The following is a 15911-nucleotide window of genomic DNA, read 5'->3' on the forward strand; positions in this document are numbered from 1 at the left end:
TGGAATGATGTTTGGAATGATGTGTGGAATGATGTGTGGAATGATGTGTGGAATGAGTTGTGGAATGAGGTGTGGAATGAGGTGTGGAATGATGTGTGGAATGATGTGTGGAATGATGGGTGTAATGAGGTGTGGAATGAGGTGCGGAATGAGGTGTGGAATGATGTTTGGACTGATGTGTGGAATGATGTGTGGAATGAGGTGTGGAATGAGGTGTGGAATGATGTTTGGAATGAGGTGTGGAATGAAGTGTGGAATGAAGTTTGGATTAATGTGTCAATGAGGTGTGGAATGATTTGTGGAATGATGTGTGTAATGATGTGTGGAATGATGTGTGTAATGATGTGTGGAATGATATGTGGAATGATGTGTGGAACGAAGTTTGGAATGAGGTTTGGAATAATGTGTCAATGAGGTGTGGAATGATTTGTGGAATGATGTGTGTAATGATGTGTGGAATGATGTCTGTAATGATGTGTGGAATGATATGTGGAATGGTGAATTGAATGGTTTGTGGAATGATGTTTGTAATCAGGTGTGGAATGATGTGTCAATGATGTGTGGAATGATTTGTGTATGATGTGTGGAATGATTTGTGAAAAGATTTGTGGAATGAGGTGTGGAATGATGTGTGGAATGATGTGTAAAATGAGGTGTGGAATGATGTGTGGAAAGAGATGTGGAATGATGTGTGGAATGATGTGTGGAATGATGTGTGGAATGCTGTGTGGAATGATGTGTGGAATGCTGTGTGGAATGATGTGTGGAATGATTTGTGGATTGATTTGTGGAATGATGTGTGCAGTGCTGTCTGGAATGCTTGTGGAATGATGTGTGGAATGATGTGTGGAATGATATGTGGTAAAATGTATCGAATGATGTGTGGAATGATGTGTGGAATGCGGTGAGGAATGATGTGTGAAATGAGGTGTGGACTGATGTGTGGAATGATGTGTGGAATGATGTGTTGAATGTTATGTGCAATGATGTGTGGAATGATGTGTGGAATGATATGTGGCATGATGTATTGAATGATGTTTGGAATGATGTGTGGAATGAGGTGAGGAATGATGTGTGAAATGAGGTGTTGAACGATGGTTGGAATGATGTGTGGAATGAGGTATGGACTGATGTGTGGAATGATGTGTGGAATGTTGAGGAATGTTGTGGAATGATGTGTGGAATGTTGTGTGGAATGATGCGTGGAATGATGTATGGAATGACGAGTTGATTTAAATGTGGAATGGTGTATGGAATGCTGTGTGGAATGATGTGTGGAATGAATTTTGGAATGATGTGTGGAATGTTGAGGAATGTTGTGGAATGATGTGTGGAATGATGTGTGGAATGATGTGTGGAATGATGTTTGGAATGATGTGTGGAATGATGTGTGGAACGAGGTGTGGAATGATGCGTGGAATGATATGTGGAATTATATATTGAATGATGTGTGGAATGATGTATGGAACGAGTTGTGGAATGAGGTGAGGAATGATGTTTGGAATGATATGTGGATTGATGTGTGGCATGATATGTGTAATGATGTGTGGAATTATGTGTGGAATGATGCGTCGAATGAAATCTAGAAAGATGTGTGGAATGATGTGCGGAATGATATGGGGAATGATGTGTGGAATGATGTTTGGAATGTTGTGTGGAATGATGTGTGGAATGATGTGTGGAATGAATGTGTGGAAAGAAATCTGGAATGATGTGTGGAATGATGTGTGGAATGATGTGTGGATTGATGTGTATAATGATGTGTGGAATGTTATGGAATGATGTGTGGTATGAGGTATGGAATGATGTGTGGAATGTTATTTGGAATGCTGTGTGGAATGATGTGTCGAATGATGTATTGCATGATGTATTGAATGACGTGTGGAATGATGTGTGGAATGAGGTGAGGAATGATGTGTGGAATGATGTGTGGAATGCGGTGTGGAATGATATGTTGAATGATGTGTGGAATGATGTGTGGAATGATGTTTGTAATGATGTGTGGAATGATGTGTGGAATGATGTGTGGAATGAATTGAGTAATGAGGTATGGAATGATGTTTGGAACGATGTGTGGAATGATGTGTGGAATGTTTGGAATGATGTTTGGAATGATGTGTGGAATGATGTGTGGAATGATGTGTGCAATGAATTGTGGAATGAGGTGTGGAATGATGTTTGGAATGATGTGTGGAATGATGTGTGGAATGATGTGTGGAATGAGTTGTGGAATGAGGTGTGGAATGAGGTGTGGAATGTTGTGTGGAATAATGTGTGGAATGATGGGTGTAATGAGTTTAGGAATGAGGTGTGGAATGAGGTGTGGAATGATGTTTGGAATGCTGTGTGGAATGATGTGTGGAATGAGGTGTGGAATGAGGTTTGGAATGATGTTTGGAATGATGTGTGGAATGATGTGTGGAATGATGCGTGGAATGATATGTGGAATGAGGTGTGGAATGAAGTGTGGAATGAAGTTTGGAATAATGTGTCAATGAGGTGTGGAATGATTTGTGGAATGATGTGTGTAATGATGTGTGGAATGATGTGTGTAATGATGTGTGGAATGATATGTGGAATGATGTGTGGAACGAAGTTTGGAATGAGGTTTGGAATAATGTGTCAATGAGGTGTGGAATGATTTGTGGAATGATGTGTGTAATGATGTGTGGAATGATGTGTGTAATGATGTGTGGAATGATATGTGGAATGGTGAATTGAATGGTTTGTGGAATGATGTGTGGAATCAGGTGTGGAATGATGTGTCAATGATGTTTGGAATGATTTGTGTAATGATGTGTGGAATGATTTGTGAAATGATTTGTGGAATGAGGTGTGGAATGATGTGTGGAATGATGTGTGGAATGAGGTGTGGAATGATGTGTGGAAAGAGATGTGGAATGATGTGTGGAATGATTTGTGGATTGATTTGTGGAATGATGTGTGCAATGCTGTCTGGAATGCTTGTGGAATGATGTGTGGAATGATGTGTGGAATGATATGTGGTAAAATGTATCGAATGATGTGTGGAATGATGTGTGGAATGCGGTGAGGAATGATGTGTGAAATGAGGTGTGGACTGATGTGTGGAATGATGTGTGGAATGATGTATTGAATGTTATGTGCAATGATGTGTGGAATGATGTGTGGAATGATATGTGGCATGATGTATTGAATGATGTTTGGAATGATATGTGGAATGAGGTGAGAAATGATGTGTGAAATGAGGTGTGGAACGATGGTTGGAATGATGTGTGGAATGAGGTATGGACTGATGTGTGGAATGATGTGTGGAATGTTGAGGAATGTTGTGGAATGATGTGTGGAATGACGTGTGGAATTCTGGGTGGAATGAGATGTGGAATGATGTTTGGAATGATGCGTGGAATGAGGTTTGGAATGAGGTGTGGAATGATGTGTGGAATGATGTGTGGAATGATCGGAGGAATGAGGTGTGGACTGAGGTGTGGAATGATGTGTGGAATGATGAATGGAATGACGTGCGGAATGATGTGTGGAATGATATGTGGAATGGTGAATTGAATAATTTGTGGAATGATATGTGGAATGAGGTGTGGAATGATGTGTCAATGATGTGTGGAAAGATTTGTGTAATGATGTGTGGAATGATTTGTGGAATGATTTGTGGAATGAGGTGTGGAATGATGTGTGCAATGCTGTCTGGAATGCTTGTGGAATGATGTGTGGAATGATGTGTGGAATGATATGTGGTAAAATGTATCGAATGATGTGTGGAATGATGTGTGGAATGCGGTGAGGAATGATGTGTGAAATGAGGTGTGGACTGATGTGTGGAATGATGTGTGGAATGATGTGTTGAATGTTATGTGCAATGATGTGTGGAATGATGTGTGGAATGATATGTGGCATGATGTAATAAATGATGTTTGGAATGATATGTGGAATGAGGTGAGGAATGATGTGCGAAATGAGGTGTGGAACGATGGTTGGAATGATGTGTGGAATGAGGTATGGACTGATGTGTGGAATGATGTGTGGAATGTTGAGGAATGTTGTGGAATGATGTGTGGAATGACGTGTGGAATTCTGGGTGGAATGAGATGTGGAATGATGTTTGGAATGATGTGTGGAATGATGTTTGGAATGGTGCGTGGAATGAGGTTTGGAATGAGGTGTGGAATGATGTGTGGAATGATGTGTGGAATGATCGGAGGAATGATGTGTGGATTGAGGTGTGGAATGATGTGTGGAATGATGAATGGAATGACGTGCGGAATGATGTGTGGAATGATATGTGGAATGGTGAATTGAATAATTTGTTGAATGATGTGTGGAATGAGGTGTGGAATGATGTGTCAATGATGTGTGGAATGATTTGTGTAATCATGTGTGGAATGTTTTGTGGAATGATTTGTGGAATGAGGTGTGGAATGATGTGTGGAATGATGTGTGGAATGAGGTGTGGAATGATGTGTGGAAAGAGATGTGGAATGATGTGTGGAATGATGTGTGGAATGATGTGTGGAATGATGTGTGGAATGCTATGTGGAATGATGTGTGGAATGCTGTGTGGAATGATGTGTGGAATGATTTGTGGATTGATTTGTGGAATGAGGTGTGGAATGATGTGTGGACTGATTGTGGAATGAGGTTTGGAATGTTGTGTGGAAGGAGATGTGGAATGATGTGTGGAATGATGCGTGGAATGCTGTATGGAATGACGTGCGGAATGATGTGTGCAATGATGTGTGGAATGAGATGTGGAATGATCCGTGGAATGATATGTTGGATGATGTGTTGAATGATATTTGGATTGATGTGTGGAATGATGTGTGCGATACTGTCTGGAATGCTTGTGGAATGATGTGCGGAATAATTTGTGGAATGATATGTGGAAAAATGTATGGAATGACGTGTGGAATGCTGTGTGGAATGATGTGAGGAATGATGTGTGAAAGGAGGTGTGGACTGATGTGTGGAATGATGTGTGGAATGATGTGTGGAATGTTATGTGCAATGATGTGTGGAATGATGTGTGGAATGTTATGTGGCATGATGTAACGAATGATGTTTGGAATGATGTGTGGAATGAGGTGAGGAATGATGTGTGAAATGAGGTGTGGAATGATGTTTGGAATGATGTGTGGAATGAGGTATGGACTGATGTGTGGAATGATGTGTGGAATGTTGAGGAATGTTGTGGAATGATGTGTGGAATGACGTGTGGAATGCTGGGTGGAATGAGATGTGGAATTATGTTTGGAATGATGTGTGTAATGATGTTTGGAATGGTGCGTGGAATGAGGTGTGGAATGATGTGTGGAATGATGTGTAGAATGATGTGTGGTATGATGGGAGGAATGACGTGTGGATTGAGGTTTGGAATGATGTGTGGAATGATGAATGGAATGACGTGCGGAATGATGTGTGGAATGATATTTGGAATGGTGAATTGAATGATGTGTGGAATGATTTGAGGAATGATTTGTGGAATGAGTTGTGGAATGATGTGTGGAATGATGTGTGGAATGAGGTGTGGAATGATGTGTGGAAAGAGATGTGGAATATAGCGTGGAATGATGTGTGGAATGCGGTGTGGAATGATGTGTGGATTGATGTATGGAATGACGTGCGGAATGATGTGTGGAATGATGTGTGGAATGAGATGTGGAATGATCCGTGGAATGATATGTGGAATGAGGTGTGGAATGATAATTGGATTGATGTGTGGAATGATGTGTGCAATGCTGTCTGGAATGCTTGTGGAATGATGTGAGAAATGATATGTGGGAAAATGTATTGAATGATGTGTGGAATGATGTGTGGAATGAGGTGAGGAATGATGTGTGAAATGAGGTTTGGACTGATGTGTGGAATGAGGTGTGGAATGATGTGTGGAATGTTATGTGGAATGATGTGTGGAATGATGTGTGGAATGTTATGTGGAATGATTTATTGAATTATACGTGGAATGATGTCTGGAATGAGGTGAGGAATGATGTGTGAAATGATGTGTGGAATGTTGAGGAATGTTGTGGAATGATGTGTGGAATGACGTGTGGAATAATGGGTGGAATGAGATGTGGAATGGTGTTTGGAATAATGTGTGGAATGATGTTTGGAATGATGCGTGGAATGAGGTGTGGAATGAGGTGTGGAATGATGTGTGGAATGATGTTTCGAATGATGGGTGGAATGAGGTGTGGAATGAGGTGTGGAATGATGTGTGGAATGATGAATGGAATGACGAGCGGAATGATCTGTGGAATGAGGTATGGAATGATATGTGGAATGAGATGTGGAATGATGCGTGGAATGATATGTGGAATGAGGTGTGGAATGATATTTGGAATGCTGTGTGGAATGCTGTGTGGAATGATTTATTGAATGATGTATTGAATGATGTGTGGAATGATGTGTGGAATGAGATCAGGAATTATGTGTGGAATGATGTGTGGAATTCAGTGTGGAATGATGTGTGGAATGATGTGTGCAATGATGTGTGGAATGATGTGTGGAATGATGTGTGGAATGATGGGTGGAATGATGTGTGGAATGAAAGGTGGAATGATGTATTGAATGATGTATTGAATGATGTGTGGAATGATGTGTGGAATGAGGTGAGGAATGATGTGTGGAATGATGTGTGGAATGATGTGTGGAATGATGTGTGGAATGATGTATGGAATGTGGAATGAATGAGGAATGAGGTGTAGAATGATGTGTGGAATAATGTGTGGAATGATGGGTGTAATAAGGTGTGGAATGAGGTGTGGAATGAGTTGTGGAATGATGTTTGGACTGATGTGCGGAATGTTGTGTGGAATGAGGTGTGGAATGATGTGTGGAATGATGTGTGGAATGATATGTGGAATGATGTGTTTAATGATGTGTGGAATGATGTGTGTAATGATGTGTGGAATGATATGTGGAATGGTGAGTTGAATGATTTGTGGAAGGATGTGTGGAGTGGTGTGTCGGAATGATGTGTGGAATGATGTGTGGAATGAGGTGTGGCATGATGTGTGGAATGATGTGTTGAATGTTATGTGCAATGATGTGTGGAATGATGTGTGGAATGATATGTGGCATGATGTATTGAATGATGTTTGGAATGATATGTGGAATGAGGTGAGGAATGATGTGTGAAATGAGGTGTGGAACGATGGTTGGAATGATGTGTGGAATGAGGTATGGACTGATGTGTGGAATGATGTGTGGAATGTTGAGGAATGTTGTGGAATGATGTGTGGAATGACGTGTGGAATTCTGGGTGGAATGAGATGTGGAATGATGTTTGGAATGATGCGTGGAATGAGGTTTGGAATGAGGTGTGGAATGATGTGTGGAATGATGTGTGGAATGATCGGAGGAATGAGGTGTGGACTGAGGTGTGGAATGATGTGTGGAATGATGAATGGAATGACGTGCGGAATGATGTGTGGAATGATATGTGGAATGGTGAATTGAATAATTTGTGGAATGATATGTGGAATGAGGTGTGGAATGATGTGTCAACGATGTGTGGAAAGATTTGTGTAATGATGTGTGGAATGATTTGTGGAATGATTTGTGGAATGAGGTGTGGAATGATGTGTGCAATGCTGTCTGGAATGCTTGTGGAATGATGTGTGGAATGATGTGTGGAATGATATGAGGTAAAATGTATCGAATGATGTGTGGAATGATGTGTGGAATGCGGTGAGGAATGATGTGTGAAATGAGGTGTGGACTGATGTGTGGAATGATGTGTGGAATGATGTGTTGAATGTTATGTGCAATGATGTGTGGAATGATGTGTGGAATGATATGTGGCATGATGTATTGAATGATGTTTGGAATGATATGTGGAATGAGGTGAGGAATGATGTGCGAAATGAGGTGTGGAACGATGGTTGGAATGATGTGTGGAATGAGGTATGGACTGATGTGTGGAATGATGTGTGGAATGTTGAGGAATGTTGTGGAATAATGTGTGGAATGACGTGTGGAATTCTGGGTGGAATGAGATGTGGAATGATGTTTGGAATGATGTGTGGAATGATGTTTGGAATGGTGCGCGGAATGAGGTTTGGAATGAGGTGTGGAATGATGTGTGGAATGATGTGTGGAATGATCGGAGGAATGAGGTGTGGATTGAGGTGTGGAATGATGTGTGGAATGATGAATGGAATGACGTGCGGAATGATGTGTGGAATGATATGTGGAATGGTGAATTGAATAATTTGTGGAATGATGTGTGGAATGAGGTGTGGAATGATGTGTCAATGATGTGTGGAATGATTTGTGTAATCATGTGTGGAATGTTTTGTGGAATGATTTGTGGAATGAGGTGTGGAATGATGTGTGGAATGATGTGTGGAATGAGGTGTGGAATGATGTGTGGAAAGAGATGTGGAATGATGTGTGGAATGATGTGTGGAATGATGTGTGGAATGATGTGTGGAATGCTGTGTGGAATGATGTGTGGAATGCTGTGTGGAATGATGTGTGGAATGATTTGTGGATTGATTTGTGGAATGAGGTGTGGAATGATGTGTGGACTGATGTGTGGAATGAGGTTTGGAATGTTGTGTGGAAGGAGATGTGGAATGATGTGTGGAATGATGCGTGGAATGCTGTATGGAATGACGTGCGGAATGATGTGTGCAATGATGTGTGGAATGAGATGTGGAATGATCCGTGGAATGATATGTTGGATGATGTGTTGAATGATATGTGCAATGATGTGTGGAATGATGTGTGGAATGTTATGTGGCATGATGTAACGAATGATGTTTGGAATGATGTGTGGAATGAGGTGAGGAATGATGTGTGAAATGAGGTGTGGAATGATGTTTGGAATGATGTGTGGAATGAGGTATGGACTGATGTGTGGAATGATGTGTGGAATGTTGAGGAATGTTGTGGAATGATGTGTGGAATGACGTGTGGAATGCTGGGTGGAATGAGATGTGGAATTATGTTTGGAATGATGTGTGTAATGATGTTTGGAATGGTGCGTGGAATGAGGTGTGGAATGATGTGTGGAATGATGTGTGGAATGATCGGAGGAATGAGGTGTGGACTGAGGTGTGGAATGATGTGTGGAATGATGAATGGAATGACGTGCGGAATGATGTGTGGAATGATATGTGGAATGGTGAATTGAATAATTTGTGGAATGATATGTGGAATGAGGTGTGGAATGATGTGTCAACGATGTGTGGAAAGATTTGTGTAATGATGTGTGGAATGATTTGTGGAATGATTTGTGGAATGAGGTGTGGAATGATGTGTGCAATGCTGTCTGGAATGCTTGTGGAATGATGTGTGGAATGATGTGTGGAATGATATGTGGTAAAATGTATCGAATGATGTGTGGAATGATGTGTGGAATGCGGTGAGGAATGATGTGTGAAATGAGGTGTGGACTGATGTGTGGAATGATGTGTGGAATGATGTGTTGAATGTTATGTGCAATGATGTGTGGAATGATGTGTGGAATGATATGTGGCATGATGTATTGAATGATGTTTGGAATGATATGTGGAATGAGGTGAGGAATGATGTGCGAAATGAGGTGTGGAACGATGGTTGGAATGATGTGTGGAATGAGGTATGGACTGATGTGTGGAATGATGTGTGGAATGTTGAGGAATGTTGTGGAATAATGTGTGGAATGACGTGTGGAATTCTGGGTGGAATGAGATGTGGAATGATGTTTGGAATGATGTGTGGAATGATGTTTGGAATGGTGCGCGGAATGAGGTTTGGAATGAGGTGTGGAATGATGTGTGGAATGATGTGTGGAATGATCGGAGGAATGAGGTGTGGATTGAGGTGTGGAATGATGTGTGGAATGATGAATGGAATGACGTGCGGAATGATGTGTGGAATGATATGTGGAATGGTGAATTGAATAATTTGTGGAATGATGTGTGGAATGAGGTGTGGAATGATGTGTCAATGATGTGTGGAATGATTTGTGTAATCATGTGTGGAATGTTTTGTGGAATGATTTGTGGAATGAGGTGTGGAATGATGTGTGGAATGATGTGTGGAATGAGGTGTGGAATGATGTGTGGAAAGAGATGTGGAATGATGTGTGGAATGATGTGTGGAATGATGTGTGGAATGATGTGTGGAATGCTGTGTGGAATGATGTGTGGAATGCTGTGTGGAATGATGTGTGGAATGATTTGTGGATTGATTTGTGGAATGAGGTGTGGAATGATGTGTGGACTGATGTGTGGAATGAGGTTTGGAATGTTGTGTGGAAGGAGATGTGGAATGATGTGTGGAATGATGCGTGGAATGCTGTATGGAATGACGTGCGGAATGATGTGTGCAATGATGTGTGGAATGAGATGTGGAATGATCCGTGGAATGATATGTTGGATGATGTGTTGAATGATATGTGCAATGATGTGTGGAATGATGTGTGGAATGTTATGTGGCATGATGTAACGAATGATGTTTGGAATGATGTGTGGAATGAGGTGAGGAATGATGTGTGAAATGAGGTGTGGAATGATGTTTGGAATGATGTGTGGAATGAGGTATGGACTGATGTGTGGAATGATGTGTGGAATGTTGAGGAATGTTGTGGAATGATGTGTGGAATGACGTGTGGAATGCTGGGTGGAATGAGATGTGGAATTATGTTTGGAATGATGTGTGTAATGATGTTTGGAATGGTGCGTGGAATGAGGTGTGGAATGATGTGTGGAATGATGTGTGGAATGATGTGTGGTATGATGGGAGGAATGACGTGTGGATTGAGGTTTGGAATGATGTGTGGAATGATGAATGGAATGACGTGCGGAATGATGTGTGGAATGATATTTGGAATGGTGAATTGAATGATGTGTGGAATGATTTGAGGAATGATTTGTGGAATGAGTTGTGGAATGATGTGTGGAATGATGTGTGGAATGAGGTGTGGAATGATGTGTGGAAAGAGATGTGGAATATAGCGTGGAATGATGTGTGGAATGCGGTGTGGAATGATGTGTGGATTGATGTATGGAATGACGTGCGGAATGATGTGTGGAATGATGTGTGGAATGAGATGTGGAATGATCCGTGGAATGATATGTGGAATGAGGTGTGGAATGATAATTGGATTGATGTGTGGAATGATGTGTGCAATGCTGTCTGGAATGCTTGTGGAATGATGTGAGAAATGATATGTGGGAAAATGTATTGAATGATGTGTGGAATGATGTGTGGAATGAGGTGAGGAATGATGTGTGAAATGACGTGTGGACTGATGTGTGGAATGAGGTGTGGAATGATGTGTGGAATGTTATGTGGAATGATGTGTGGAATGATGTGTGGAATGTTATGTGGAATGATTTATTGAATTATATGTGGAATGATGTCTGGAATGAGGTGAGGAATGATGTGTGAAATGATGTGTGGAATGTTGAGGAATGTTGTGGAATGATGTGTGGAATGACGTGTGGAATAATGGGTGGAATGAGATGTGGAATGATGTTTGGAATAATATGTGGAATGATGGGTGGGATGAGGTGTGGAATGAGGTGTGGAATGATGTGTGGAATGATGTCTGGAATGATGTGTGGAATGATGTGCGGAATGAGGTGTGCAATGATGTGTGGAATGCTGTGTGGAATGATGTGTGGAATGATGAATGGAATGACGTGTGGAATGATGTGTGGAATGACGTGCGGAATGAGATGTGGAATGATGCGTGGAATGATATTTGGAATGCTGTGTGGAATGATGTGTGCAATGATGTGTGGAATGATGTGTGGAATGCGGTGTTAAATGCTTGTGGAATGATGTGTGGATTGATGTGTGGAATGATGTGTGGAATGATGTGTGGAATGATGTGTGGAATGGTATGTGGAATGATGTATTGAATGATGTATTGAATGATGTGTGGAATGATGTGTGGAATGAGGTGAGGAATGATGTGTGAAATGAAGTTTGGAATGATGTGTGGAATGTTATGTGGAATGAGGTGTGGAATGATGTTTGGAATGATGTTTGGAATGATGTGTGGAATGATGTGTGGAATGATGTGCGGAATAAGGTGTGGTATGTTAGGAATGTTGTGGAATGATGTGTGGAAGGATGTGTGGAATGATGTGAGGAATGTTATGTGCAATGATGTGTGGAATGATGTGTGGAATGATATGTGGCATGATGTATTGAATGATTTTTGGAATGACGTGTGGAATGAGGTGAGGAATGATGTGTGAAATGAGGTGTGGAACGAAGGTTGGAATGATGTGTGGAATGAGATATGGACTGATGTGTGGAATGACGTGTGGAATGTTGAGGAATGTTGTGGAATGATGTGTGGAATGACGTGTGGAATTCTGGGTGGAATGAGATGTGGAATGATGTTTGGAATGATGTGTGGAATGATGTTTGGAATGGTGCGTGGAATGAGGTGTGGAATGAGGTGTGGAATGATGTGTGGAATGATGTGTGGAATGCGGTGTGGAATGATGTGTTGAATGATGTGTGGAATGATGTGTGGAATGATGTTTGGAATGATGTGTGGAATGATGTGTGGAATGATGTGTGGAATGAATTGTGGAATGAGGTATGGAATGATGATTGGAATGATGTGTGGAATGATGTGTGGAATGTTTGGAATGATGTTTGGAATGATGTGTGGAATGATGTGTGGAATGATGTGTGCAATGAATTGTGGAATGAGGTGTGGAATGATGTTTGGAATCATGTGTGGAATGATGTGTGGAATGATGTGTGAAATGAGTTGTGGAATGAGGTGTGGAATGAGGTGTGGAATGATGTGTGGAATGATGTGTGGAATGATGGGTGTAATGAGGTGTGGAATGAGGTGCGGAATGAGGTGTGGAATGATGTTTGGACTGATGTGTGGAATGATGTGTGGAATGAGGTGTGGAATGAGGTGTGGAATGATGTTTGGAATGAGGTGTGGAATGAAGTGTGGAATGAAGTTTGGATTAATGTGTCAATGAGGTGTGGAATGATTTGTGGAATGATGTGTGTAATGATGTGTGTAATGATGTGTGTCATGATGTGTGGAATGATATGTGGAATGATGTGTGGAACGAAGTTTGGAATGAGATTTGGAATAATGTGTCAATGAGGTGTGGAATGATTTGTGGAATGATGTGTGTAATGATGTGTGGAATGATGTGTGTAATGATGTGTGGAATGATATGTGGAATGGTGAATTGAATGGTTTGTGGAATGATGTTTGTAATCAGGTGTGGAATGATGTGTCAATGATGTGTGGAATGATTTGTGTATGATGTGTGGAATGATTTGTGAAATGATTTGTGGAATGAGGTGTGGAATGATGTGTGGAATGATGTGTGAAATGAGGTGTGGAATGATGTGTGGAAAGAGATGTGGAATGATGTGTGGAATGATGTGTGGAATGTTGTGTGGAATGATGTGTGGAATGCTGTGTGGAATGATGTGTGGAATGCTGTGTGGAATGATGTGTGGAATGATTTGTGGATTGATTTGTGGAATGATGTGTGGAATGATATGTGGGAAAATGTATCGAATGATGGGTGGAATGATGTGTGGGATGAGGTGAGGAATGATGTGTGAAATGAGGTGTGGACTGATGTGTGGAATGATGTGTGGAATGAGGTATGGAATGATATGTGGAATGAGATGTGGAATGATGCGTGGAATGATATGTGGAATGAGGTGTGGAATGATATTTGGAATGCTGTGTGGAATGCTGTGTGGAATGATTTATTGAATGATGTATTGAATGATGTGTGGAATGATGTGTGGAATGAGATCAGGAATTATGTGTGGAATGATGTGTGGAATTCAGTGTGGAATGATGTGTGGAATGATGTGTGGAATGATGTGTGGAATGAAGTGTGGAATGATGTGTGGAATGATGGGTGGAATGATGTGTGGAATGAAAGGTGGAATGATGTATTGAATGATGTATTGAATGATGTGTGGAATGATGTGTGGAATGAGGTGAGGAATGATGTGTGGAATGATGTGTGGAATGATGTGTGGAATGATGTGTGGAATGATGTATGGAATGTGGAATGAATGAGGAATGAGGTGTAGAATGATGTGTGGAATAATGTGTGGAATGATGGATGTAATAAGGTGTGGAATGAGGTGTGGAATGAGTTGTGGAATGAGGTTTGGACTGATGTGTGGAATGTTGTGTGGAATGAGGTGTGGAATGATGTGTGGAATGATGTGTGGAATGATAAGTGGAATGATGTGTGTAATGATGTGTGGAATGATGTGTGGAATGATGTGTGGAATGATATGTGGAATGGTGAATTGAATGATTTGTGGAAGGATGTGTGGAGTGGTGTGTCGGAATGATGTGTGGAATGATGTGTGGAATGAGGTGTGGCATGATGTGTGGAATGATGTGTGGAATGAGGTGAGGAATGATGTGTGGAAAGAGATGTGGAATGATGTGTGGAATGATGTGTGGAATGCTGTGTGGAATGATGTCTGGAATGCTGTACGGAATGATGTGTGGAATGATGTGTGGAATGTTAGAAATGTTGTGGTATGATGTGTGCAATGATGTTTGGAATGGTGTGTCGAATGTTATGTGGAATGAGATGTGGAATGATGTTTGAAATGATGTTTGGAATGATGTGTGGAATGATGTGTGGAATGATGTGTGGAATGAGGTGTGGAATGAGGTGTGGAATGTGATGTGGAATGCTCTGTGGAATGATGTGTGGAATACTGTGTGGAATGATGTGTGGAATGATGTGTGGAATGATGTGTGGAATGCTGTGTGGAATAGTGTGTGGAATGCTGTGTGGGATGATGTGTGGAATGATGTATGGAATGACGTGCGGAAGGATGTGTGGAATGATGTGTGGAATGAGATGTGGAATGATCCGTGGAATGATATGTGGAATGAGGTGTGGAATGATATTTAGAATGATGTGTGGAATGATGTGTGCAATGTTGTGTTCAATGTTGCGTGGAATGATGTCTGGAATGATGTGTGGAATGATGAGTGGAATGAGGTATTGAATGATGTGTGGAATGATGTGTGGAATGAGGTGAGGAATGATGTGTGAAATGTGGTGTGGAATGATGTTTGGAATGATGTATGGAATGAAGTGTGGACTGATGTGTGGAATGATGTGTGGAATGTTGAGGAATGTTGTGGAATGATGTGTGGAATGAAGTTTGGAATGAAGCGTGGAATGAGGTGTGGAATGATGTGTGGAATGATGTGTGGAATGATATGTGGAATGATGGGTGGGATGAGGTGTGGAATGAGGTGTGGAATGATGTGTGGAATGATGTCTGGAATGATGTGTGGAATGATGTGCGGAATGAGGTGTGCAATGATGTGTGGAATGCTGTGTGGAATGATGTGTGGAATGATGAATGGAATGACGTGTGGAATGATGTGTGGAATGACGTGCGGAATGAGATGTGGAATGATGCGTGGAATGATATTTGGAATGCTGTGTGGAATGATGTGTGCAATGATGTGTGGAATGATGTGTGGAATGCGGTGTTAAATGCTTGTGGAATGATGTGTGGATTGATGTGTGGAATGATGTGTGGAATGATGTGTGGAATGATGTGTGGAATGGTATGTGGAATGATGTATTGAATGATGTATTGAATGATGTGTGGAATGATGTGTGGAATGAGGTGAGGAATGATGTGTGAAATGAAGTTTGGAATGATGTGTGGAATGTTATGTGGAATGAGGTGTGGAATGATGTTTGGAATGATGTTTGGAATGATGTGTGGAATGATGTGTGGAATGATGTGCGGAATAAGGTGTGGTATGTTAGGAATGTTGTGGAATGATGTGTGGAAGGATGTGTGGAATGATGTGAGGAATGTTATGTGCAATGATGTGTGGAATGATGTGTGGAATGATATGTGGCATGATGTATTGAATGATTTTTGGAATGACGTGTGGAATGAGGTGAGGAATG

This window comes from Pristiophorus japonicus, unplaced genomic scaffold (genome assembly GCF_044704955.1).
Source record: "Pristiophorus japonicus isolate sPriJap1 unplaced genomic scaffold, sPriJap1.hap1 HAP1_SCAFFOLD_529, whole genome shotgun sequence".
Lineage (NCBI taxonomy): Eukaryota > Metazoa > Chordata > Chondrichthyes > Pristiophoridae > Pristiophorus > Pristiophorus japonicus.